Here is a 26,611-nt window from a genome sequence, read left to right on the forward strand (position 1 = left end):
GCCCATGTAGCAAACATTTTCACATTATTAACCAATTAGGTGAATTTTTAAAATTGTTTTCTTTAATATTCTTTAATTATTTATTTAGACTTTCATCCACATTTTTATACTTATCATAAATATTAAAATCTATTTTTTTTGTACATCGGAAAGATAAATTGCACCCTCCTGGAATCGATTCCTGAACCTCCCCTACCCAACCCATATGTCCTCCAGCTCCTACCACTTGAGGTATCATACCAAGACATTAAAAGCCATTTTTATACTATTAATTATTACTATATGTAATTTCAAAAAAACATTTATTACTATATGTCTATATCTATCACTAAACTAATGTGATAAATTTCTCTCACAAAATTAATAATTAGATGTACAAAATATTTTTTTCCAAGAGAAAAGTTAGTAACAACAATAACAATACAAAGTTTCATTTGAAGGTAAAAAAAATCGAGAAATCAAAGATGGAAAAAATAGAAGCAAATTTTTAAGATTATTAATAAATTTATAATATTCATATATAAAAATTATTTAATGTTTTATTGGTATGAGTATATGAAATCTTTTTCGGCGCTCCTAAATTGTTTCACCAAGTTCCGTCACTAGTCTCCAGATCATAGCTCATTCATATAGAAGATATCAAAACATTAATTAAACGAATATCAAACAATAAACCAATATGGTAGTCTTACTCCTCTTCTTTGAACCCAAATTCCTCCAACATCTCAACGTACAGATTCAAGAAATCATGCTGTGATTCATTGAAGGACAATTGAGTATCCTTACAACAAAGATCAAAGATAAAAAAAAAATGTTAACTAAGATATATCAAACAAGCGACCCCAACACCCCACCCATATTAATGATGGACTACGATACACAGTGCCTGGAGAGGAAAAGAACACGATACTTCATATTTCTTTATTCAGAGAATCCCAGAGCAGGCCTAGATCAACATTGCCTCCTGAAACAACAATGCCGATATTGTTGCAGTCCTTCCAAGCAGGATTCTTCTGGAAAGAATCTGATAGTACCGCAGCAAGGCCAATTGCTCCACTTGGTTCGACAACCACCTTCAGAACTTGAAAACACAGCTCCATTGCTTTCAAGATCTCACTGTCTTTCACAGTTATAACATCCTCAACTAGGTCGCGAACCACAGGCCTGCTCCATTGTGACATAGTGTATAAGAAAACTCGACAAATCAACAAATAATAAAAGCACATCAGGTCCAGATATGTGGATCACTCAAGTCAATGTACCCGACAAAAAAACAAATTTTGTGGAACAAGGGATGTTAAAAGGGGGGAAGTATGCGGTCATAAAGCTAGTGAAACAAAACCAACATAACAAAAGGGGGAGCAAAAACTTTAGTTTCACTTCAAAATCATGATTACTAGAGATTTTTTCTTACATACCATGTGCAATCTCCAAGGAATGCTTTAAGTCCATCAGCAATTGTGTTGGTCTCAGACAACCTGATAATTAATCCTCCCAGCCGCTTTAGACTGTGCTGCATCATCAGCCCCATTAGGTTCGGCCGCTAAAATTCGAATAGCAGGGTTGATGGACTTGGCAGCCAGTGCCACTCCTGAGATCATACCACCTCCTACAATTTTCATTTGTTGGAAAATCAAGAAGCTGATACCGAAATAAATGTGAACTTTTAAACATTTGGCTGATAGCTTGAAAGAAAAAAAAAGTAAACAAACCACTTATAGGTACAACTAGTGCATCTAGGTTTGGGACTTGTTCCAAAAGCTCAAGTGATATGGTGCCCTGACCACTGCAAGAACAATCAAATCTGTCAAAGTGCAATCGTGTTACAGTAACCAATTCCTAGAGCATATGTGTTAAGAAAACAGATTAAACGCAGAAATGGAAGCACAAACTTAAAGCAAAGCGATAACATTACGAGCTTCTGTATAAAATGTTATAACTTACAAGTGTTTCATTAATGTCTTACAAATTTTATACGCAAACCAAAATAAGAAAGGTTTTGAAGAGCAAAAGTATGTAAGAATAAAATTACCAATGCATAAAGAAAATTCATTACTAGCTATTAATTCATCAAAACTATATCATTACGAACTAGGTAATTATAGATAGGAAATGGAAAAGTCTCAAATCTAACCATATGCCTATGTTATATGTCATGTTTTTTTGAGCTTCACAGAACAAAATGACACGATGTTATAAATCTTACACTTGAGCAATCAGTAAGAAGAATAAGAAGAACCACATGGAATATGATCGCTAAGCTTCAAATACCACATGCACTAATCTATAATGAATTGATGAAAGGTGAAAGTGAAATACTAATTAATCACACTTGAGTTTACAACATATATACAACAACTAACCTTCCAAATTAACCTCTAACAAACTAGCAACTAGTTTAACTTACTAACAGATCCTAACAACTAACTTATCAGTTCACATCATATGATTGGTAAATTGCTATGTAAAATATTCAACAGTACCTCATTATGCGCCCATCATTAGATGACGGTATAAGTATACCACCAGTTTCTTGCTGCACTCTAGCTGCAGTCTCCTCTCTTGATTTGATAGTGTCCTCGGAGAAGATAACATGACCACCATAGCGCATTACATTATCCACTTTGCAGGTGGGTGCAGTTTTTGGAACAACTATGAAGGCAGGGATCCCACGAAGCTTGGCTGCCAAAGAGAGGGCTGCAGCATGATTTCCGCTGCTGTGTGTAATAACCCCTTTAGCAGCCTCTTCGTCATGAAGAGAGAAAACTGCATTGTAAGCTCCTCTGAATTTAAACGCTCCGCTGAAATCCAATAGAGTAAAAAGAGAGTGTATTATAATGTGAAATAATAGAAATGAAAAGTAACATCCTTAAACTTGTTCAATTCATCAAAAAAAAATTCTCACCATTTTTGCCAGCATTCACACTTGAAGTGCAGCTGCCTTCCTGACATAGCATCAAGGGAGATGGATGTGAGAACCGGTGTTCTATGAACATATGGTTTGATCCGTTCAGCGGCTTCCCTTATGGAGGAAATATCAGCAGCATATTTTCCCTTTGTTATTTGCATATTTTCTTCCATCTTAGTAGGTCCTGTTGGAAGTGATTTAGACAGACAAAACAATAAATCTATTTATTCTATTATAATATATAAATTTTGAAGCGCACGATGTGGCGTGGACAACTCATTGTTCTTTCCATTCTTATAATTTCTTTTGACTTGTTGTTTTCCCAACTGTTTGTTTTCCTTGCTACTGTTCCAATTTTTTTTGCAGCTAAAGCATCCGTTTCAATTTTACAGCCAATCAATTACTTTAATTCATCTTTCTATATTCTAAAACATTAAGGTGGATGCTTTTTTTATATGCATCCACCTTGCTGTTAATCCTTTTTTAAGTTGAGGTGATCATATATCAACTTATATTAGGAATTAGGATTAATTAGATTAGGTTTTTTTAATCCTAATTATATTAGGAATTAGGATTAATTAGATGATATAACAAAAGAAAATGATTAATTAGATTAATTAGACGTTGGGCACCTTTTTTTTAATCACCTTGCTGTTAATCCTTTTTTTTGTTACATCAGCATAATTAATCCTTTTTGTAAGTTGAGGTGGTCATCAACTTATATGATGGAATTCCATCGGTCAATCTTACCAAAATATAAGTTCATTATATGACATATCAAAACTTACGAGAAGCTCTGCATGCTTTTTTTTCCATCATTTTTGCTGTTAAATAGATGGTGTGATAATTCATGTAAGGATGGTGAGATTTAGGGGAAAGATTTTGACTTTAATTTAGTTGGACTTAGACCACTAATTAGATGAATTGGGGAAATAAAAACATACGAGATGAGGAATTGGGGGAGATGAATTGGTGAAATTAAAAACACTTTTTCAATTTGTGTGGATGAATTGAGGGAGATGATGAATTGGGGGAGGGAGAACGTAGAGCTCGAGATATTACAGTAGGAAACGCATTCATTTTTATGTATTATGAATGATAAATAATTATATTAGGAATTAGGATTAATTAGATGATGTAACAAAAAAAGGATTAATTAGATTAGGTTATTTTTAATTAGATTAAGGTTTTATTTTAAGTTATGACTTGGAATTAAACAAATAGAATTTGGAATTAATTATATTAAAAAAAATGAAAATGCCACGTGGAAAAACTGAGTCGGATTAAAATCAAGGCACATCAAACCCAAACACACTTTGTCTTTAATTGGATTAAAAAAAAATTTATAGGACCCAATTTGATGTAAAAGTTTTACAAGGATTAGAGTTAATTCCTTTTACGGTTACAGGAACCAAAAGAGTATTTAAACCTTCATCATATTATTAAATGTATGATTGCAAAAGTTTTATTGTGCAAATGGTGATGTTCGTGGTCTGTAACTTTATGAAAGAAATGAATAAAAATGGTGTCACTGCTTTTCATACTTACAAATTGATTTTCAGAAGAAAAAAAAACGGGAAGAGTAGTCATGTGTACTGAGTACGACAATGAGGAAAAGGAAGATGATGAATTGAGGGATGGTTCAACAAGAAACAGATATGGAGACTGAAGCGAAATAGATAATGGAGAAATAAGAGAATAAACAAGGGTTATTTTGTTAGTGTAAAGTATATTAATGAGTGTCATGTTCTCTTCTCATATGTTCCACCCTTTTTGAGAGAACTAAAATATCATGTTTCTGGAGCCTTATGTCTTATTCCGTTCCATCTAAAAAACATGATAAACACAGAAAAGAACTCATATGTCCCATTCTGTTTCCTTCACACATATCTACTAAACGCTACTTAATGCTCCAATTGGTTATCATTAATGTCGAATATGTTGGTTTGCTTTGATGTTCGACAATCAGGCTTTATACAAGCTTTATCATCAACAAATTGTATCAACTTTGACTATTGATCAATCTATTATTTATATGTTTCTATTTCATTTTTATTTATCTCATTTGCCATCTTACAAATAATCTGTCTATACCTCGTTATTTTAAAATCTGCTTTTTACTAAACCATTCCCTGCTTATCTAAAAAAACTAAACCATCCCTCAATAAAAAACTTATTGTTTTCCACACTACCGTTCTTCTTTTTTAAATGTAGATCAAATGATCCACTCACTTATATCCTCACAACCTCTATTATTCACACATGCGCGAAGTGGTAGTGGCATTTCCATGAGGCGGAAAGTTATATAAATGATAAGTAAATGTCTTATGAATCTGAATTTGGAAACTCACCAGCAGAAAGTTGCAACGAAAACATAATCTTTCACCCTAGAGTCTTACAGGTTCTGGATAACTTCACCCTGGACAAAAGTTTGAAACAAGAAGAGTAATTAAGACAATTGGTGGAATTAAGTAATGCCTTATGAGTTATTTGAGAGTGAGTAGTTGTATGTATTGGTGAATGTGAAGAGTTTCATAAGATAAAAAATTGTGAACGCAAGTGTGAGTGTGAGTGAAGGTTTACAAGAAATATTGTGCTAGCTTAGGTGTTGTTGTGAAGATCAAAGACAAGGGTGGTTTCATTTATAGAGAATAGGGGCATGCACAACAACCTTCAAATTGTCGTTAAGTTGTCATATTCAGTTAATTCGTTAAAGGTCATAAAGTTATTCAATCATTCAGATCCGTTAAAGGTCATCATCATAAAGGAAGAGTACAATGTCTACAATAAAAACAATATGTCAATTCAAAAGGATGAGAAAGAGACTAGTGTTTTAAAGCTCACTTTCACTTACAATTGGAGAAACTGGCTGAGGCTGTGCTTTTACCTACGGTGAAGGTTCACCGTGGTCCAAAATAGTTAAATGATTTAGGTGCGTTGGATTTAACACTTTTAAAATTTAACGGCCCAGATTAATTAATATTAAAACAATTTATTTACTAATTAATTATTCTTTTACTTAAACTCCCTTTTCCCCGTGATGGATCCAAGAAGTTTCACTCGTGGGGGCAAAATATACATATAAGTTTGAAATATTAAAAGACAAAACACTTTAAAATATGTCTTTCTCTATTTCAATTTTTTTAATTATTGAAGTTAAAAATTAACATAAAAATAATTGAATTTATGGTCATAACATACCATAATTCTCATAAAATATATCAATTACTAAAAAATTATAAATGCATTCATAGCAAAAAAAATAAAATCAAAGAAACATAAAGTTTCAACACAAATAAATGAATTAATTGAAGACTATTTTTAATGATTTTGGAAAAAGATAAAAAAAAATCAAGACAGATGATTTCTACTAAATGACAAAGTCAATATTAAAATCAAATATGAAGAAAAAAAAACGATAAATTAGAATATTGAAAATAAGGGTTGTCTAAATCACTCAAGGTAAATATTAGGTAAAATTATTACTACTATATGCTTAGGTGACCCAATAATATTTAGATTTTTTCCATGATCTAAAATTTTCTAAATACATGCCAAAATATTATTTGAGCACCTAAGTTACAGTAATTTTACTAAAAAAAATCTTAGTGATTAACACAATCAACTAAAAACAAAAATAGATAAATTTTGAATTTTTAATGGAATAAATAAAAAGCCATGGGGGCATAGTTTTCTAACGTTGGGCACCTTTTTTATACTGGGGGGCAATCAGCTAAACTTAGCTAGCATTGGAACAATGTAATATAGACGAACATGGTAGTGGCACATTATTATTGTTTTTCACGTGGGGGCAACCCCTTATAACGTAGGTCCATGCATGTTTTTCCCTGCTCCACGCCCCCTTTCTTGCCCCACCGCTGCTCACCCATCACCCCTTCATCTTCTTATTCATCCATGCTTACATTTGAACCAGAGAAATAAATTTAAAAAAAAATTGGAAACGTTGTTTGCTGGGTTGGGAATGAAAGATTGCAATGGACAACATGAAGCATGAAAACAAAACTCTTTACCTTATTTTCATCTTCTTCTCATCTGTCAAATTCCATCGATTCCTCTCCACACAATTGCTAATTAGGTTGAAGGTTGCCTAACATTAGGCTAGTACTAGTACAAAATTTCATTGGGACAAAATATGACAAAAATATATAGTACTAGTACAAAATTTCATGAAAGACCAAGTTTTGTCATGGCAAAACGAATTATTATATATGTACAATAAATTAATTAAATATGGAAATTAATTTAAAAAGTAATTTATTAAGGCTCCAAGTTTAATTTTATTTATTAAATATTTGTTTTGATATATAGTTTAGCGCTCTGAGGGCTCACCGCTACTCCACTATTTGCCACTTGAAATAGCGGGTTTTTAGCTTTCCACTATTTTCTGTGATATATATATATACTAGGATAGTAGCCCGTTTCCGTGCGATACACGGACGAACGATTCTACGTTGATTTTTAATTCTATAATTTAATAAAATAAACTAATTAGCTTACATACCATTAATTTGTATTTACGTAATTATCTAAAATAAACAAATTTATGATTAACTTTGCCCATAGATAGCTGATAATAAACTGATTATTAACCTTAGTGTACATGGAACACATGTACGGAACGAGTTTTTACAATTTTACTATAATTATTATATAATAACAATTTTACAATATTTGGTTCTTCATAGCATCCAAGATATCCGGAGGGGTCTTCTTCAATTCAGCCACAAGCCTCTTGAAACTCTCTCTGATGTTTGTCAGAGTCAATTATGGAAGAGTTCTCTCATCAGCAAAATCGACCCTGCTTTAAAACACTAATGTTAGTGTTTAAGCCTAAGAAATAAATAATAATATACCACAAAAGAGCTCTCAGTGAGAGGATCCCATGCCAAGCTCTCTATATTAATACTGACTGACCACTAATAGCCACAATCTATATACTTTAGAAAAAAGGAAGGTTGTGAGCCCCACCTCCATGGTTTGGCACTCCAAGAATGACTCTCGCCTACCCCGCCTCTTTGCATAACAAGTGTCACCTTCTGATTGTTTTGGACCAAAATAGTAGAAGCCCATTTTAATTTCAGTTTTTTTATGGAGGCTCATTATTCAAAGTCATTTGAATGATGATTTTGTTTTTATTGTTTTATAACCCCCTAATTACTTGTTAACATAAAAGTAGTATACATATATCATTATATCATTGATTATCATTTTTCAAAAAAAAATTGAATTTTTGGTAGGCATGAAAAAGGTAATTTAGTAAGGTGAAAACATTCTCAAATTCAACGTTTAGGCTGCAGAAACTTTTTTGTTTGAATCTGAATCTTCAAATTATTTTTAAAACGGATATTCACAGCCTTGAATTTGAGATTCAGCACCTGCACTGAATGAAGAATTAATGGTGTTAATTCTGTTAAGGAAAAGAAGTCAAGAATTAAAAGGGTGTTAATTCTGCTAAGCAAGACACGGGTTAATTTCTTTCAAGCATTCACACCATGTTAAAATAAGTTGATATATAATTGATAGATTTAAAATTAAAATCATTAACCATTTTCTCTACTTCTTTCCAAATAAAAATGAAAGTTGATACTTTTTAAAAAAAAAAAAAAGCTAATAGTCAATAGAGAATTATCATGAGTAGTAGCCACACGTGTTTACTTTTCTTTTTCATAGTGTGCCACAAAGGCACAGGGTCGCGGGGCGGTAAGCCACTGGATGTGATAGACAAAGATGTCTTATTAAGGGAAACAAAGCCAATGCATGCAGCAGTTAAAGTTCTTCTCTTTTGTGCTAGGTGTGTTGTGTGCATTGATTCACTGATTAGTGTTCCACTTCAAGAATCCCACAAAGTTGTTACTAGGTTTCAATAGGGTTAGTTAAGTTTGTTTGTATCCTCTTTTTAGTATTATGGATGCTTTACTTCCATGTTGTACTATGTAGTACCGGGCATGATAAAAAAGTCTTCTACCACCTACCTTCATCAATGAAGACCATGAAATGAGAATCAATTCCACCTTCCAAGTCCCACTTCACTAACTCTTGTTGGCCACCACTTCATAAAATATTTATTTCAGTAATAATTTTTTCTATATGTGTCAAAGCAGAAGATAAATAATAAAACTTAGCAGCATAGTGTAGGTGAAACAAAACAGTGACAACCTGAAATTTGAATAACCCAGGAAAATGGTATCAAGCAAAGAAATAAAAAATTTATAGTGAAATATCTACTAAGGAGATTGATATGAAATGTTCATCATTATATTAAATAAAGGCCCACGTAGCAACATTTTCACATTATTAACCAAAGGCCCACGTAGCTAACATTTTCACATTATTAACCAAAGAGCCACGTTTTTTTTCTTTTTCTGCAGTAACATTTTCTCTGCTCCCTCGCCGTTTGAGATTGTGGAAATGGAAGTCTTTACTTTGGTCTTAACTCCACTTCCATTATTGCTTCGTGGTTTATTGAGAAAGTGGGTGTATGTATTCAAAGCTGTAATACTTTTCCACGTGATGTTGTGTTTTCAATGTTTTGGGACCACTTGTCTTTTGCTAGATTCCCTTGCTATTGAGTCTGTTGCGTGTATTGCCATTCCAAAAGTGCAACTTTATTTCTTGCAATTTTTCTGATCTTCCTTATTGATGCTAAACAATTCCACTCTTTCTCTCTCACTATTCCATTCCTCTCTTTCTCCCTCACCCACTCACTTTTCACTTTCTCACAAGTCACAACTCTCATTCACATGTTCAGACACACACACATTACACTAATGTTACATAATGTCACATATTTTTTACAATTAACTAGAATATCTACACTTCATTTTTTATAATTCTCCATCATACTAATTAGAATATCTACACTTCATTTTTTACAATTCTCCATAATATCACATCATCTACATCATTTTACTAACTTTTTACTCCAACGCAACAACTCTTAAAAGTTTCTATCGTGGATCCCATCATCAACATCAAATTTGTATATTTTATTATTTTATCTTCATTTTAATTAATTATATTAATTGTAAATGCTTGTAATAAATACAAGCTCACTTTTCAAGTCTAGTGTAGAGTATTTATTCCCACATATCTTTGTCATGCTGGAATTGAATATGTACTCGATCCAATGGCAATAGATACTCATATGATTATGTATTTAACATTAGATACTACCATTGGAGATGCTTTAAGGGCCCGTTTGATGATCAGGACATGATATGATAGGATATGATATATGAACAGGGTAGCAACATGATAGGATAAGAGCAGGATAGACTATTATCTTATCCTGTGTTTAATGTGCACATAATAAGGATAAGATATGATAAGGAAAAATGTATCAAATTTATATTTGAATAAAAATACATTTAAAAATTAATCATTCTATTAAATTTAATTTTTTTATACACTTTCATGAATGAGTCTATATTTTAAAATAACTAAAATTAATTTAAATTTTATTAATTAGCCCATTTTATTGTTTTGAAGATAGTCTATATTTTAAATAAAATTATGCAATTAACCAATTAGTTTTCACTTAGTTGTGACACGTGATAATTAACAATAAAAGTTAACTAAATTAAGAATATTATTATTTCAAAATTACTTTATATTTAAATTATAAATTATCATATAAGTAGATAAAAAATTTAAATAATAGGAGATGAAAATAGAAAATTAGTCTATTACTATTAAAAAATCAATATTTGTAACAAATTAGTTTTCACTTAATTGTGACACGTGATAAATAATAAAAATAAAATAATTTAAAAATATTATTATTTCAAAAGCAATTTATATTTAAATTATTATATAAGTATATAAATAATTTTTAAATACTATGTGATGAAAATGTTAAATTAGTCTATTACTATTAATAAATCAATATTTGTGAGTGAGTAGTCTATTTTACTATTTATGAATAATAATTTTATTTATTTTTTATTTTAGTTAAATTAATATTTTTATATTTATTAATTAATATTATTATAATTTATAAATTATATAATATTAAAATAAGTTAATTTAGAGTTAGGATATTGAAATAAAATATATAATTGGTATCATATCATGCTCTATCATAGCTCCTCCCTCAGGATAACTTTTACACATGATTGACATGATAACATAAGAGACAGGATAGTGTTATCTTATCCTACTGGCGCAATAAACAACATATAACAACATGATATGATTAATATCCTGTCATATCCTATCATGTCCTGACCACCAAACGGACCCTAAATAACAAAAAGAAAAGGTATTGTGACCTCCAAAAACAAAAGACAAAAACATTAATGCTCTGTTTGGATGTAAAGGTGAAAACGAGAGGAAGGAACATGAGAAGAAAGAATACAAGAGGAAAGAATATAAGAGAAAAATGAGATGATTTTTAAGTTGTTGGATTGAAAGAAAAGGAAGGGAGAATGAAAGAAAAAGTAAGTATAATCAATATATATTAGAAAAGAAGAACTCTCATCAGGCTGATTTAGTGACGTGTCGTTCTCAAGTTAATTCTTAGTGACGTGTCATTCTCACGTTAATTCTCATAAAAAAAATTCTACGTGTCATTCTCAGGTTAATTCTCATAAAAAATTACATTTTTAAATTTTAGATTTAATTAGGATTTAGGTTGTTTATTTCTTGACTTTATCTTAATTTATTTTTGATTTATTTTTAGAGTATTAATTAATTTTTATGGTATTTTCGGATTTTTAATTAATTCAAGCTTTTATGAGTTTTTATTGTGATTTGCTAGAATTTGATAGTTTTTATCTATATTTATTTAGTACCTTTTTAAATTTTAGATTTGATTAGGATTTAGGTTGTTTATTTCAAGATTTTATCTTAATTTATTTTTGATTTATTGTTTGAGTATTAATTAAATTTTATGGTATTTTTATTGAATTTTCGGATTTTATGAGTTTATATTGTGATTTGCTAGATTTTGATAGTTTTTATCTATATTTATTTATTACATTTTTAAATTTTAGATTTGATTAGGATTTAGGTTGTTTCTTTCATGATTTTATCTTAATTTTTATTTTTAGATTATTAATTAATTTTTATGGTATTTTTATTGAATTTTCATATTTTTAATTAATTCAGGATTTTATGAGTTTTTATTGTGATTTTCTAGGTTTTTGTAGTTTTTATTTATCTTTATTTATTATCTTTTTAAATTTTAGATTTGATTAGGATTTAGGCTTTTTATTTCTTTATTTTATCTTAATTTATCTTATTATTTATTTAATGTTAATTTCAGGAAATATTTTATTTTAGTTTAGAGTTATTTTTAGAGTACAAATTAATTAGGATTTAGGTTGTTTATTTTTATCTAAAATTAATTAGTACTCTAAAAAAAATCTCACGTGTCATTCTCAGGTTAATTCTAATAAAAAACAATTCATGTGTCATTCCATTTGATAGATTCTCTTATGTTGTGTTATTTTATCTTGAAACTGAATTTTAAAAGATTTGCCCTAATTATCTAAGATTTACTTAGATTACTCCTTACTAAATTTATTTCGAAAATAAATTTTAAAACCGTTTTTATTATCTCTTTAAACTATGAAAAGTCTCACGCCTAATTTACTACATATTTACAAGAATCCTGTGATTTCTCCTTTTATTCTTTCTCATGATCCACAATATAGAAAAAAATATGTAATGTTGAGATTATAATTTATTAAAATTTAAAATATTTTTCCTAATTATCTAAGATACTACATCAGTCATCTCCTCCTCAATCAATATATATTAGAAAAAAAGAACTTTCATCAGGTGTAATTTGATGACGTGTAACTCCCAGATTAATTCTTAGGCCAATTTGATGAGATGTCACTCACAGATTAATTCTCATTTGATATTAAAAATATTAAAAAAAATCATATATGTACATTTGTTTTTAAAAAAGAAAAACAAATCCGTGAAAAAAAAGCATATATAAAAAATATATTTTTTAAACATTTTCTTTTGTTTTTATTATTATTTGTTAGATTTTGATAGTTTTTATCTATCTTTAATTAGTACCGATTTTTTATCATATTGCCCTAATTATCTAAGATTTACCTAAATCAAATAAAAAACCAAAAAAAATCAATAAAAATACCATATAAAATTAATTAATATAAACTATCAAAATCTACCAAATCACAATAAAAACTCATAAAATTCTAAATTAAATAAAAATCCGAAAATTAAATAAAAATACCATAAAATTTAATTAATACTCTAAAAATAAACTTTTTTTCACCTAAAATTTATTTCCATAACAAATCTTGAAACCGATTTTTTAAAATTAATTTTAAATCTGAGAAACTTTTTCATAAAATTTTAAAAGATTTTCCGTAATTGTCTAAGATTTACCTAGATTAAATGAAAAACTAAAAATTCAATAAAAATACCATAAAAATTAATTAATAAAATGGGTTAACTATCAGATTGGTCCCTGTGTTTGTGTCGCCGTCTGAGGTGAGTCCCTCCTCGAAAAATATATGGTTTAAAGTCCTCGTGTTTGAAAAACATATGGAGCAGGTCCTCGCCGGCGGAGCTCCGGCGAGCGCTGATTTGGATCGGTGACGAGAATAAAAATGTTTACGTGGATTATAAAAAAAAAAATTACACATCAGAAAATTAAATAAAATTAATAAAATTAAAATCTAGATTACCAAAATTAAAAAAATTAAGGGTTTAGAATTTAATCCTATTAACAGGGGAAAAAAATAAAAATTCATCATCATCATCATCCTTATTCATAAGTCAGTTTCCTGCAACCAAAAGCACAAACTTGGGTTTCTTCCAATCAAAATACCAAATCAGCAAAATAAAGGACAAAGCAAACCCTAAATCAAACACAATTCCAACCTAGAAACCCAGAAACTTCAACTTCTTCCTCATCTTCCTCCTTAATCTCCTGCCACAGAGCAAATCATACCTACCTGCAACCCACCAAAATCAGTATCAGAATCCCCTTCTCAGCCTCCAAATCACCAAAAATACAGAGTCAGACTCATTCAAACCACCACTGGATCTCCTAAATCGCATCTCCATCGCCGCATCTCCAGAGCCAGACCCATTCAAACCACCGCTGGATCGCATCTCCAAACCACCTCTGGATCTCCTAAATCACATCTCCATCTCCATCCTCAGCAATCCTCCTTGTAACCTCCTAAATCGCATCTCCATTGCCGCTGGATCTCGTCTCTTCAGCCACCTCTGCTCCGCCTTTCCCAGCTGCTCCGCGCCGCCTCTCCCAGTGGCGGAGCTTGACCACCACCATCGCCATTTCATGCGTGAGGCTCCATCGAACTCGCCATGTTACAATCCTCTTCCTCTCTCTCCTCATCCTCTCCTTCCGCTCGAAAACGACACCTCTCATGTCACATCCTTCATCGACTTTGCACTTGATGCCTGATTCCTCTTCCTCACAGATCTGGTTGCAGGTGGGTGTGGGGGGTGGGGTTGGGGCTCACATATCTCTGGTTGCAGGTGGAGGAGGTTTGGGGTGAGGCCGTGAGGTTGACAGTGGTGCTTCCAGATCTAGCATCAAGAACAGATTTGGGGGTTTTTAATGCCTAGACGGAGGATGAAGAAGAACACGGTTTTGGTTGAAGCTTTTGTTTCCTATTTTACTGAGAAAGAACACGGTTTTGGTTTCTCTGGAACCAAGCAAGCAAGGTAGAGAGGGAAGGATTTCAGAGAGGGGATGGAAGATTATGGTTTTTTTTAGAGAGAGGAAGCTGATGAAGATTGTTTATTTGATTCAGATGGAGATGAACATGGGTTTAGTTTTGATGAAGATGAAGATGACATGGGGAAATTGATTTTGTTAATTAATTTTTGGGTTAGATTTGTTGATTATTAGTTTTATTTTTGTTAATTAAATTAAAATATTTTTTGGAGAATCAATTTTTATTTTATTTTTATTTTCTTAATTTAATTTAATTTTATGATGTGTTATTTATTTTTTATTTTTTATTATTCTTTTAAATCCACGTAAGCATTTTTCTCCTCGTCACCGATCCAAATCAGCGCTCGCCGGAGCTCCGCCCTCCGGCGAGGACCCGCTTCATACGTTTTTCAAACACGAGGACTTTAAACCATATATTTTCCGGGGAGTGACTCACCTCAGACGGCGACTCAAACACAGGGACCAATCTGATAGTTAACCCTAATAAAAACTACCAAATCACAATAAAAACTCATAAAATTCTTAATTAAATAAAAATCCGAAAATTCAATAAAAATAACATAAAATTTAATTAATACTCTAAAAATAAAATTTTTCTTCACCTAAAATTTATTTCCATAACAAATCTTGAAACCGATTTTTAAACAAATAAACATGCAAAACAACCAGCAACAAAACCAAGATTGTGTTCTTCTTTGAATTTTTTCATTTTTAGGGTCTGGTGTTTAGTTTTCTCTTTGTCATATATGTTTTTTTTTTCATTTTCTTCTTGGACCTATTTGCAAAGCTTTTTCTCTATGTTTGTTTTTGTTTGATGGGTTTTTTTGTGCGCTGATTAGGGGAGCTTTTGAATTTTCAGATATTTGTGAAAGATGTATGAAAGGAGTACACAGGTGGCCATTGAATGACATGAAAGGTCAGTATAAAATCATGATTAAGCATGAACAGTTATTGAATGTGGCGTTTCACAGCACTTCTCCCCCTAACGGAACACTCTTTGAGCATTTACACAGTGAGTACCTATAATTTCAGTGTTATTATTTCATGTAAAGAATGATTGAGCTCCCTTATGTATGATCCACAAATTTCAATCGGTTGGTTTTACAAACTTACAATTTTTGGTAGACAAGATTTTCATTACATACATTTTGTTTATTGAAGCATGAGCCAATATTCTATTCTATTCCCCTATAGCCATTCAGATTAGGACTAACTTCCTATCAATCTATGTTTTGCATAGTATCACTTTGACTATTGAATATGTGCAACCTTTGTGACACATTAGATTAATATCATATGATAGACATAAATAGACAATCAAATGGGTGGGAACCCATTAACATGTGGATGATACTAAATATGTTTATAAAGCTCATCATGTACCAACCTCTTTTTTCCCTTGGAGTGATTGGCACTCTATTGGTAATATAAGCAGAGATAGGTTTTTAGATTAATAGCTTTGCAATTAGGATTGGAATTAAGTTTGTGTGAAAAGTTGAAGTTACATGCTTTCTGAGTTTCTGTTTCTATTAGAAGCAAGAATAATTGCTTAAGGGCTTCTTTGCTATTCTTTTGATATATATATTGGAAACTGGCTAATGTATTTGCTCTCTCTTTGATCAGCTATTGATTTTTTGCTTTCTTTTGTTTGTGTTCTATGAAATTTCCCCTGCTGAAACATATGGAACACCAACCATTTGCAGGTACCTTTTTTAATTCTCTACTGTTGATAAGGTACAACTTTTTTAAAAACAAATTTTTTGGTTTTGTGGGTTGAAGTGTGAGATTCATGTTTTGATTGTTTGGGTTACTTTTGGTTTAATATCTATTAGTAGATGTTAATATATCAACAATTGTATGACAGAAAAAAGGAATTTGAAATGAAGAAGGGAGCATCGCGAGGCTGCAAGGCTGAGTTTAAAGCTAAGAAGAAGCAAGTGGAGGAAGAGGTTTCTCAACTTTCTGCTAAGCTTAAGGAGAAACATACCAAAGAGCTGTTTGTATAAGGCTATAGCTGCAGTGGTATTATACATTCTCACTTCCTTCTCTCTCCATCATGTGACAATTATAATGTTATTGTTGTTTCCAAATATTGTTGATTTTAAATTCAAATTTAATTACATTAGTTTCTGACTTTGACTCTCTCACTTCAGAAACTCATTCAATTTGATTTTAAATATCAGAAAGATGAGAGCTCTTCCCCTTGATTTTCTAATGAGCATAGCAATGTCTTGCATGCTTCCACTTGCTGAATCCGCGCTACTCTTCAAGAGGTAATTTTAGCTCTTCCTCTGACTTTCTAATGGACATATATTTTTTATTTGAGTTCTTACAAGATTTCTTTCCCATTATTATTATGATTAGTCCAATGATTTATTGTATTGCAGTATTTGACTATGTCGTGATAAGGGTTACGGTAGACTAAACCTAGATTTTTTGTTTTACCCCCTTCACTATAACGTTTGCACCCTTCGCTGCAACAAATGAGATTGTTAACGGGAAATAGACTAAACAAGTCAAAGTTATAAAGAAATTCTGTTTTAAAAGTTAACTAATGAATTTTTTGTACTAAACAAGCTAAAAAAAGACTTTTACTAATTTTTGCTTAGTATTCTATATTTTTTTACTCAGCTTCTAATATTTTTTTTACTTGAATTTCAAATGAGGACTCCCATCAAGGGAATAAATCTTGAGATTTAAACAAAGGATCTCTAAGGAAAGGACTTTCATGGATTTATTGTTATATGCATGCTTTGTGTAATACCAAATGAGATACATCTCTATTGATGATTGTAACTGAAGTTTCTTGGAAGATTGAGATTCTTCAAGTGGGGAAGGTGCAATAACATGTGAAGCTTAATCTCCAATAGACTGTTAGCGCATAACCTTAAAGATGAACCATTTTTGGTGACTTATTAATTATATAGCATTAATTATAGAACATTTACTACTCATTGTATAGGCTGGTGAGTGTGTTGTTTTTGTACTCACAGTGATGGATTTGATCAGATAACGGTGCCAAAAAACAAGGGTCATGGACATACACACATATTTATTGGTTATAGAAAATGAAGTTTTGTGATGTAGGTCATACTCTACTAATTAAAAAAATCCGCCAAGATTGTGATTTGGAGATCTAAGCCAATTCAATGGATGTGTTGTTGTTTTCTTCAAAGTTTTTATTGAATAATAGTTAGATTATTCAGAGGATAAACATTAATTTGAGGAGAAAAATGGTGATGTTAATATAGAGTTTAGAGAGAATCCAGAGGACGGGGAGTGATTGCTTCAACAAGGAAGTTGTCCGTTTTTAGAAGAGGAATATTGTGTAATGTATTTTAAGCTTCTCACTTGAGTAGAGTCTTACAAGTTTCATTATTTTTGTCATTTTTCTATGTTTATATTTGAATAGATAATAGTTTATTTGAACAGAGAGAAAGGGCTTTGAAAAGACGGATAGAAAAATTAAGACTCTTAGCTACTCAAACTTTGCTATGCTATTTATATTATTTATATTAGCATTTCAATGTTATCATAATCCCATTATATTATATATTTTGGCAACTTGATCAATATTTCAGTCTATTGTAAATTTCTCAATTTGTTTCCAAGCCAGTTTAGTCCAGAATAATAATCCATATGTTTGCCATTGTTGCAGGTAGATGAGACTTTAATATAGAGTTTAGGGAGTTTTTGCTTCGAGAAGGGAATTGTCCGTAAAAGAGAAATATTTTGTAATATAGATGAAGTTCTTCACTTGAATAGAGACTTAGTTTTAATTTTTTTTTTTAGTTATTTTTCTATTTGTATCAAATAATAGTTTTATATAAAGTGGGAAGATAGGATACATATATCTTCTTGCACCCAAGTTATGCTATAAAGCCTCTTTAGTTATTAAATCATCCCCTTATATGTTTTGCAATATTTGAGATTTTGTCAACCAATCTTTTTATTAGTTAATCAATTGCATGAATTTCAATCTATGCAATAAGGGTTTCAATTTAAGACTTTTTGACCACTTTGCTTAGCATTTCAGACTCTTCTATTTCATCTATTGTTTAATATGTTGGCAATTCCTTATGTCTATGCTTTGTGTTATTGTCCTCATATTCACAAAGAATGTGAAACGAGTTCCTGTTGATCTGGATCAGGCTTAGAAGATAAGTCTTTATGTCCACTTTGCTTAGGATTTCTGACTTATTTCATCCGTTGTTTAATATATTTCTAATAATCAAGGTATTAATTGATGTATCAAATACGATAGACATATTCTCCGTGCAACGCACGGGTAAAAAACACTAGTATTTACTATATTAGTGTTGTACCCCTTCTATTATTATGATATATAGTAAAATAATGCAGCTTTTTAGATAAGTATGTTGCCTTTCACGCATTCCGAATTTCCGATGCAATTTCCTTGCCCTTTGCTTCTTTTCTTTCACGGTACTGCAAGGAAAATAATTTTAGTACTGTTTTCCATCCTTTTTCACTTCCTGTCATTTTCCACTCCCATCCAAACATAAGAAAGCTATTTTCCACACATAATCCTTGCTACCTACTTCCTTCCTTTCAAATTCCACCTCAACAAACAGAGCATAAATGCAAAGGATCAGAAAAGGAAGAGGAAATAAAAAGGCAGTGGCATCTTCGTATTCATGACTCATGAGCATGAAGATAGTTTCCTTTCTTAAATTTCTTTGTTTTATTCTCTTTTGGTGTTGAGCATTACCATGTGGTCTTGGTCTCCAAGGTGATCACACAATGCCATCACCTGCAATGTGTTATCTCTCCCGATAAAACATACGCTTAAATATGTTTTTTCCCCTATAAAATTAGGGTCTTTTGGTTTAGATCTCTCTAAATATTTTATTTTGGTATACACCGCTAAATGCAAAATAATGCTGAGGTTTCAACCCCTGTTCTCACCTTAAAAATAAAAAATATAATATTACATTTACATCATTATTATTTAATTTATTTTATATTCACATATATATAAACTATACAAACTAATATATCCTAACTATGTATATTTTATTAAAACTATATGGGTCTAATACGTTATTGTCTATCTAAATGATAATTACTCATAAGTTAATATATGAAGAAAAAAATACAAATTGTTAAAATGTTTAAGCAACTTTAAAAAAAAAAAAAAACTTAAAAAAAAAAGAAAAAAGTTTAAGCAAAAGCTTGTAATTGAATCGGTGCTGTAACTTTCAAAAAAAAAAAGAATTGATGCTGTAGTCTTCGTGCAATAAGTGTTATATAAATATTATCTTTAACCAATATCAATGGTGGCACAATGGTACCACACCAATGCATTTTTTACTTCCCTCTTGTCCTGGGTTCGATCTACCTGGCAGCATCTTTTTTCATTTTTCAAAATAACCCAACACCGGACGGTCCACCGGTCCGGTTCAGTCCGGTTTCCGGTTCGTAAACGGTTCAGTGAGTGCTCGGTTTAATAAGGCAAGACCGGTTCCCGGTTGAACCGGTTCGACCGCCCGGCCCGGTCCGGTTTTCTGAACACTGTCTTTAAGCCTAAAACATAAGAACAGAACCACAACCCTTTGATGAAGTTGTTGCAAACAGAGGAATGCCACACATGCTTTAGAAACAGAGGGATGGAACCATGCTGTGTAGTGGATTGTGGCACCTAGGAGAATCTTTTTTTTTTTAAGAAAAGAGGGGGAAACCATAACACATGAGGCTTCACTTTTGATCACACTACTAAACCTCCTTCACTTCTTCTTCCATAAAGAACTCTGCTTCACGGCCTTATAGAGTTATAGCCCTACACCTCCATCAAGAACACACACTTAACCTCCATTCAAAAGACCTTGGACCACCGGAAAAACATCCTCCATCTTCCTCCATGAGCTTCTTCCATGAAACACCATGAAAGTTCCACTCCACACTAGCCTCCATCACGTCCCAAGTTCACTTCCTCACAATGCCACCAATTCCATAGACATAACACTTTAACCACATAGCCATAAGCCCAACCTTCAAGTCTAAAACAGAAATTCACTTCTTCATCTCTAAAAACCCCTTCATTTCCAACCATCAACATATCCATCCTCTTATGCCCCAAAACTCTACAACCATATCCATCTCCCAGCTTCTCTTCATCTTCCATCACCAACCAGCTGAACCTCAAACCAAAACATATCCTTACCTTCAAACCACCATGAAACTTCTTCATTTTCCCTCCATGGCCACATACCAAAACAGAACCTCCCACTTCACAATCAAAGCATTCAGTCACAACCTCCATAATCATACACCTCAACTCCCTTGAAGCCCAAATCCTCTGTCAAGACCAGAAACAGCAAACCCAAACCCATCAGCCATTAGCTCCAAGCCTTCAACATCGAAACAACCACCTTCTTCAAGCTCTAACACCATTGATTCACAAAGCACCTCAAAATCTTCACTTCATTATCTAAGGACCATGTAAAAATATAAAAGTTCAAGGACCAGTTCTGAGTAGAAACGAAGCATAGGGACTTGATTGTAAATGTTAGCAGTTAGTGCTTAATAGCTGAGCTGGCAAGTGGTTAGAGAGTTATAACAGAATTAGAGAGTTAGTTACAAGTTTGTTATGTTAAGCTTTGTTATAAATAGCTTTACCTTCTTATTCCAGTGTAAGAAAAAAACATTCAATTCAATATACAGAAAATTTTCATCTTCTTCTTCAAGCTTCTTCAAGCTTTTCTCTGATTTCTTTGATGGTATCAGAGCCCTAGCAAAGGGTTCTGCCATCACAGCTTCCGCAACAATGGTGAATCGCAACAATCACAACAACAATCAAGTTCCTCAGGTGGTTCTCGATCCTTCACAGAACCCAGGATCTCCGTATTTCATTCATTCGAGTGATAATCCTTCTGCTACCATGGTGAATCCACCGTTGAATGGAAATAATTACAACGCTTGGGCGAGGTCGATGAAGCGTGCGCTCGTGGCGAAGAACAAGTTTCGTTTCGTCAATGGCGAAATTCCGGTGCCGACTGCAACTGATGCAAACTTTGAGGCATGGGATCGATGCAACAGTTTGATACACTCTTGGATCCTCAATTCGGTAACAACTTCAATTGCAAATAGTATAGTATTTCTTGAAAATGCTTGTGATGCATGGAGAGAATTGAGAGATCGGTTTACACAAGGTGATTTAGTGAGAATTTCAGAATTGCATAGTGAGATTAGTAATCTGAAACAAAATTCATTGTCAGTGAATGAATATTACACAGAATTGAAAATTCTTTTGGAAGAATTGGAGAATTATCGGCCAATACCACAGTGTAGATGTGCTGTTCCTTGTAGATGTGATGCAATTGAGAATGTAAAATTGTTCAGAGAGCAAGATAATGCAATCAGATTTCTCTTAGGGCTGAACGATAGTTTTGGAGTAGTGAAGTCTCAAATTTTGATGAGTTATCCTCTTCCATCTATTGCTAAGGTAGTATCCTTGGCAATACAACATGAGAGACAAACTGTTACAGAGGAAACAGGAGATTCATTAGCTATAGTGAATGCAGCAGATGGGAAGAAGCCATATGGTAGAGGAACATTTGCTAATTCCAATTACAAGAATACTGGAAAATTTTGCACTCATTGCAAGAAGCCAGGGCACACTATTGAAATATGTTACAGGTTACATGGCTATCCAACCACTTTTAACACCAGATATGGTGCACAGAGTTCTAGTCATGTCAACAATACTGGTAGAAGTTATGATTCTTCTGATGATCAAGAGGATGATGCTTATTCACAGAGAGCTACTGAGGAGCCTTTCACTGCTGACCAGTACAAGAGGATAATTGCCATGATACAACAAGTTACTACAAGTCTACAACTCCAAAGAAAGCACCAGATAGTAACAATGCTTCTGTGAATCATGTGATAAAATCCACTGCCTATGAAGGAGAAACTACAAGACATGGTAAACACTTTGCCTTATCTTGTTTTCAGCACTATGATAGTAGAGATTGGATTATAGATTTAGGGGCAAGTGATCATGTTTGTTTTGATAAAAATAATTTTGATGCACTATCTGAAATCAAACCTATTAGTGTTAAACTGCCAAATGGAGCTACTATCAGAACATGTTATGCAGGCAGTGTTAGAATCACAAAATCAATTTTGTTAACACATGTCTTGTTTGTGCCTGAATTCACTTATAATTTAGTTTCAGTGCATAAATTAGCTAAAGGGCATAAATTTGATGTCATTTTTGGTGAATTTCACTGTTTTGTCCAGGATGTTCAAACCAAGAGGAAGATTGGTTTGGGTAGTTTACAAGCAGATGAACTTTACCATCTAGTAGTTAGTAGTCCATCTAGTACTTGTTTTTCCATTCAGCATAGTCTTCCTGAAATAAGTGGCTTCAGTCACATCATACCACCTGGTGCTCTATGGCACTTCAGGTTAGGACACCTATCTCATGATAGATTACTTGCTCTACATAATATAGATAGTTCTATAGATGTCAGTAAGTCTCTTGTCTGTGATATCTGCCACTTAGCCAAACAGAAAAGAAAGATGTTTTCAGTCAGCTATAGTCATGCACAGAGGTGTTTTGATCTTGTTCATATGGACATTTGGGGTCCTTTGGCTCAAGCTTCAGTCCACAACCACAAATACTTCCTCACTGTGCTAGATGATTATAGTCGGTTTGTTTGGGTTGTGTTACTCCACAACAAGGGAGAGGTTCAGCAGCAGGTGAAGAACTTTGTAGCTTTGGTCAAAACTCAGTTTGGTCATTCTATAAAGACAATCAGAAGTGATAATGGGCCAGAATTTCTCCTCCCAGCTTACTATTCTGCTCAGGGTATTATTCACCAAAGATCTTGTGTCTACACACCTCAGCAGAATGGGAGGGTTGAGAGGAAGCATCAACATATTTTGAACATAGCCAGAGCACTATTGTTTCAGTCAAAGCTACCTAAAAGAATGTGGTCCTATGCAGTTCTACATGCAGTTTTTCTTATGAACATGATACCAAGTAGGCTACTGAAAAATAAATCACCTTATGAGCTACTGTATCAGGAGAAAGCAGATCTGGGAATGATGAGAGTTTTTGGATCTCTTTGTTTTGCTAATACACTAGTAGCTAACAGGTCTAAGTTGGATCCTAGAGCCAGAAGGTGTGTTTTTCTGGGACATAAGCAGGGCACCAAGGGATTTGTGTTAATGGATCTTACATCACAAGAAATTTTTATTTCTAGAGATGTCATATTTCATGAACATGTTTTGCCATATAAGAGTTCAAGCATGTCATCTTGGTCTTGTCTTGACCTTCAATCACAAGGTGAAACTGTCAATGAAAAAGGTGAAGGTATAGACACACAAGATGTTTCTACACCAGCAGAAAACACACAAAGTGAAGTCACAGCTACACCAACAGTTTTTGATACTAATCAGGGTGATGAAGTGGAAGTCACAACTACACCAGCAGTTTTTGATACTAACCAGGGTGATGAAGTGGTTATTGATCTACCTAATTCTGTGACTGATCAAACTCCTACATCAGTGAGAAAGTCCACTAGACCACTAAAGAGACCTGCTTATCTTGAAAGTTTTCAATATAATGCTTTGCCTACTCGCAGTAGCACAGCACATAGTATCACTCATTACTATTCACATGATAAATTGTCCACTGCACACAAAGCCTATGCTCTGAACATATCCCTGGATCAAGAGCCCACTTCCTTTTCAGAGGCATCTAAGCATTTGCACTGGCAACAAGCAATGCAAGCAGAAATCAAGGCTCTTGAGAAGAATGAAACTTGGCAGATTGTGAACTTGCCTAAAGGAATAAAACCTATAGGTAACAAGTGGGTATATAGAATAAAGAGGAATGCAGATGGAAGTCTAGCTAGATATAAAGCTAGACTAGTTGCAAAAGGGTACAATCAGATTGAAGGTCTGGATTATTTTGACACATTTTCTCCAGTAGCAAAGATGACAACAATAAGAGTGGTTTTGGCTTTGGCTGCAGCACAAAACTGGCATCTACATCAACTGGATGTAGATAATGCTTTCTTGCATGGCACACTAGATGAGGATGTTTACATGAGTATACCTGCAGGGGTCACTTCAGAGAAACCAAATCAGGCCTGCAAGTTATTAAAATCACTTTATGGGCTCAAGCAAGCCAGTAGAAAGTGGTATGAGAAGCTGTCATCACATTTGAAGGCTCTTGGGTTCACTCAAAAGCTTCTGACCATTCTCTCTTTGTTAAATTTCAAGACACAAATTTCACTGGTTTACTTGTCTATGTAGATGATGTGATTCTCTTTGGCAATACCATGACTGAGTTTCAATCAGTTAAGAATTCACTTCATCAGGCATTTGGAATCAAAGATGTGGGAGTATTGAAATATTTTCTTGGTCTTGAAGTTGCACATTCAACCTCAGGAATTTCTCTTTGTTAGAGAAAATATTGTCTAGATTTACTTCAGGAGACAGGAACTTTGGGAAGTCAACCAGTTTCCACTCCTCTTGATCCTTCTATTAAGTTGAGTCTTACTCAAGGCAAACCATTTGATGATCCAGCAGCCTATAGAAGACTAGTAGGTAGATTGTTGTACCTTACTACTACTAGACCTGATATCTCATATGCTACACAGCAACTCAGTCAGTTCATGATTAATCCCATGGATGTGCACTACAAAGCAGCACAAAGAGTCCTGAGTTACTTAAAAGGTTCACCAGGTTTAGGTCTCTTATTTCCGAGGAATTCTCCCTTGAGTATTCAAGGATATTCAGATGCTGATTGGGCAGGGTGCTCAGATACAAGGAGATCAATTTCAGGGTACTGTTTTTATCTTGGCAGATCCTTAATATCTTGGAAAGCAAAGAAACAAACCACTGTGTCTCGTTCCTCAAGTGAAGCAGAATACAGGGCACTTGCTTATGCCACTTGTGAACTTCAATGGTTGTTATATCTACTTCAAGATCTAAGAATCAAGTGCACCAAGTCACCTGCTTTGTTTTGTGACAACCAGAGTGCACTTTACATAGCTTCCAACCCGGTTTTTCATGAGAGGACGAAGCATTTGGAGATTGATTGCCATGTAGTTAGAGAGAAACTGCAAGCTGGAGTTCTCAAGCTTTTACCTATTCCTACAACACTTCAAGTTGCAGATATTTTCACAAAAGCACTTCAGCCTCGGGTTTTTCAAGGGTTTATCACCAAGCTGGCCATGATAAACATTTTTCAACCTCCAGCTTGTGGGAGGGTGTAAAAATATAAGAGTTCAAGGACCAGTTCTGAGTAGAAACGAAGCATAGGGACTTGATTGTAAATGTTAGCAGTTAGTGCTTAATAGCTGAGCTGGCAAGTGGTTAGAGAGTTATAACAGAATTAGAGAGTTAGTTACAAGTTTGTTATGTTAAGCTTTGTTATAAATAGCTTTAGAGTAAAGTACACTCACCCCTCTCAAGGTTTGTTAGAATTACATTCCACCTCATTCTTGTCTAAAATCTACACCCCACCCCATTTTATATAGATGCAAATTTAGTGACGAAAAATATTCTTCATTAATAATTAGTTATTATTTAAATTGTTAATCAATTATTTCAAAAAATATTTTCAATATAATCCAATAAATTTAAAAATGAAAACATCACAGTCCTCCTCATTCTCTCAATCGCGGTCTTCCTCCTTAAATTCAAAATGCAAATTCTGCAATAGCACACCCGACCGGTTTACAAACCATATCTCGAACATAGGGAAACATGCTTGTGTTTTCATATTTGGTAATAATTCAATTTTAATCAAAATAATCTCTTTATACCTCAAATTTTGAAAATTGGATTGTAGACCCAAAAAGCAAGACAAATGGGTGAAGAAAATAGAGAAACAAAATTAAGAAATATGAAGTGGATCGGAGGTTATTAGAACCCAACGATGCGGTGGAGCACCTTTTTTAACAAAATCCAACGACATCTTAAACCAACAGAGCGTTCGCTTGCAACTTAAA

General features: G+C 33.0%; 1 pseudogene; it reads right to left on the minus strand.

Annotated features, from left to right (window-relative positions):
- Window positions 1-663: 663 nt before the first annotated feature.
- Window positions 664-5,538, minus strand: LOC130735407 (serine racemase-like; annotated as a pseudogene).
- Between the last annotated feature and the right edge of the window lie 21,073 nt (window positions 5,539-26,611).

The sequence above is a fragment of the Lotus japonicus genome, chromosome 1 (genome assembly GCF_012489685.1).
Source record: "Lotus japonicus ecotype B-129 chromosome 1, LjGifu_v1.2".
Taxonomy (NCBI): Eukaryota; Viridiplantae; Streptophyta; class Magnoliopsida; order Fabales; family Fabaceae; genus Lotus; species Lotus japonicus.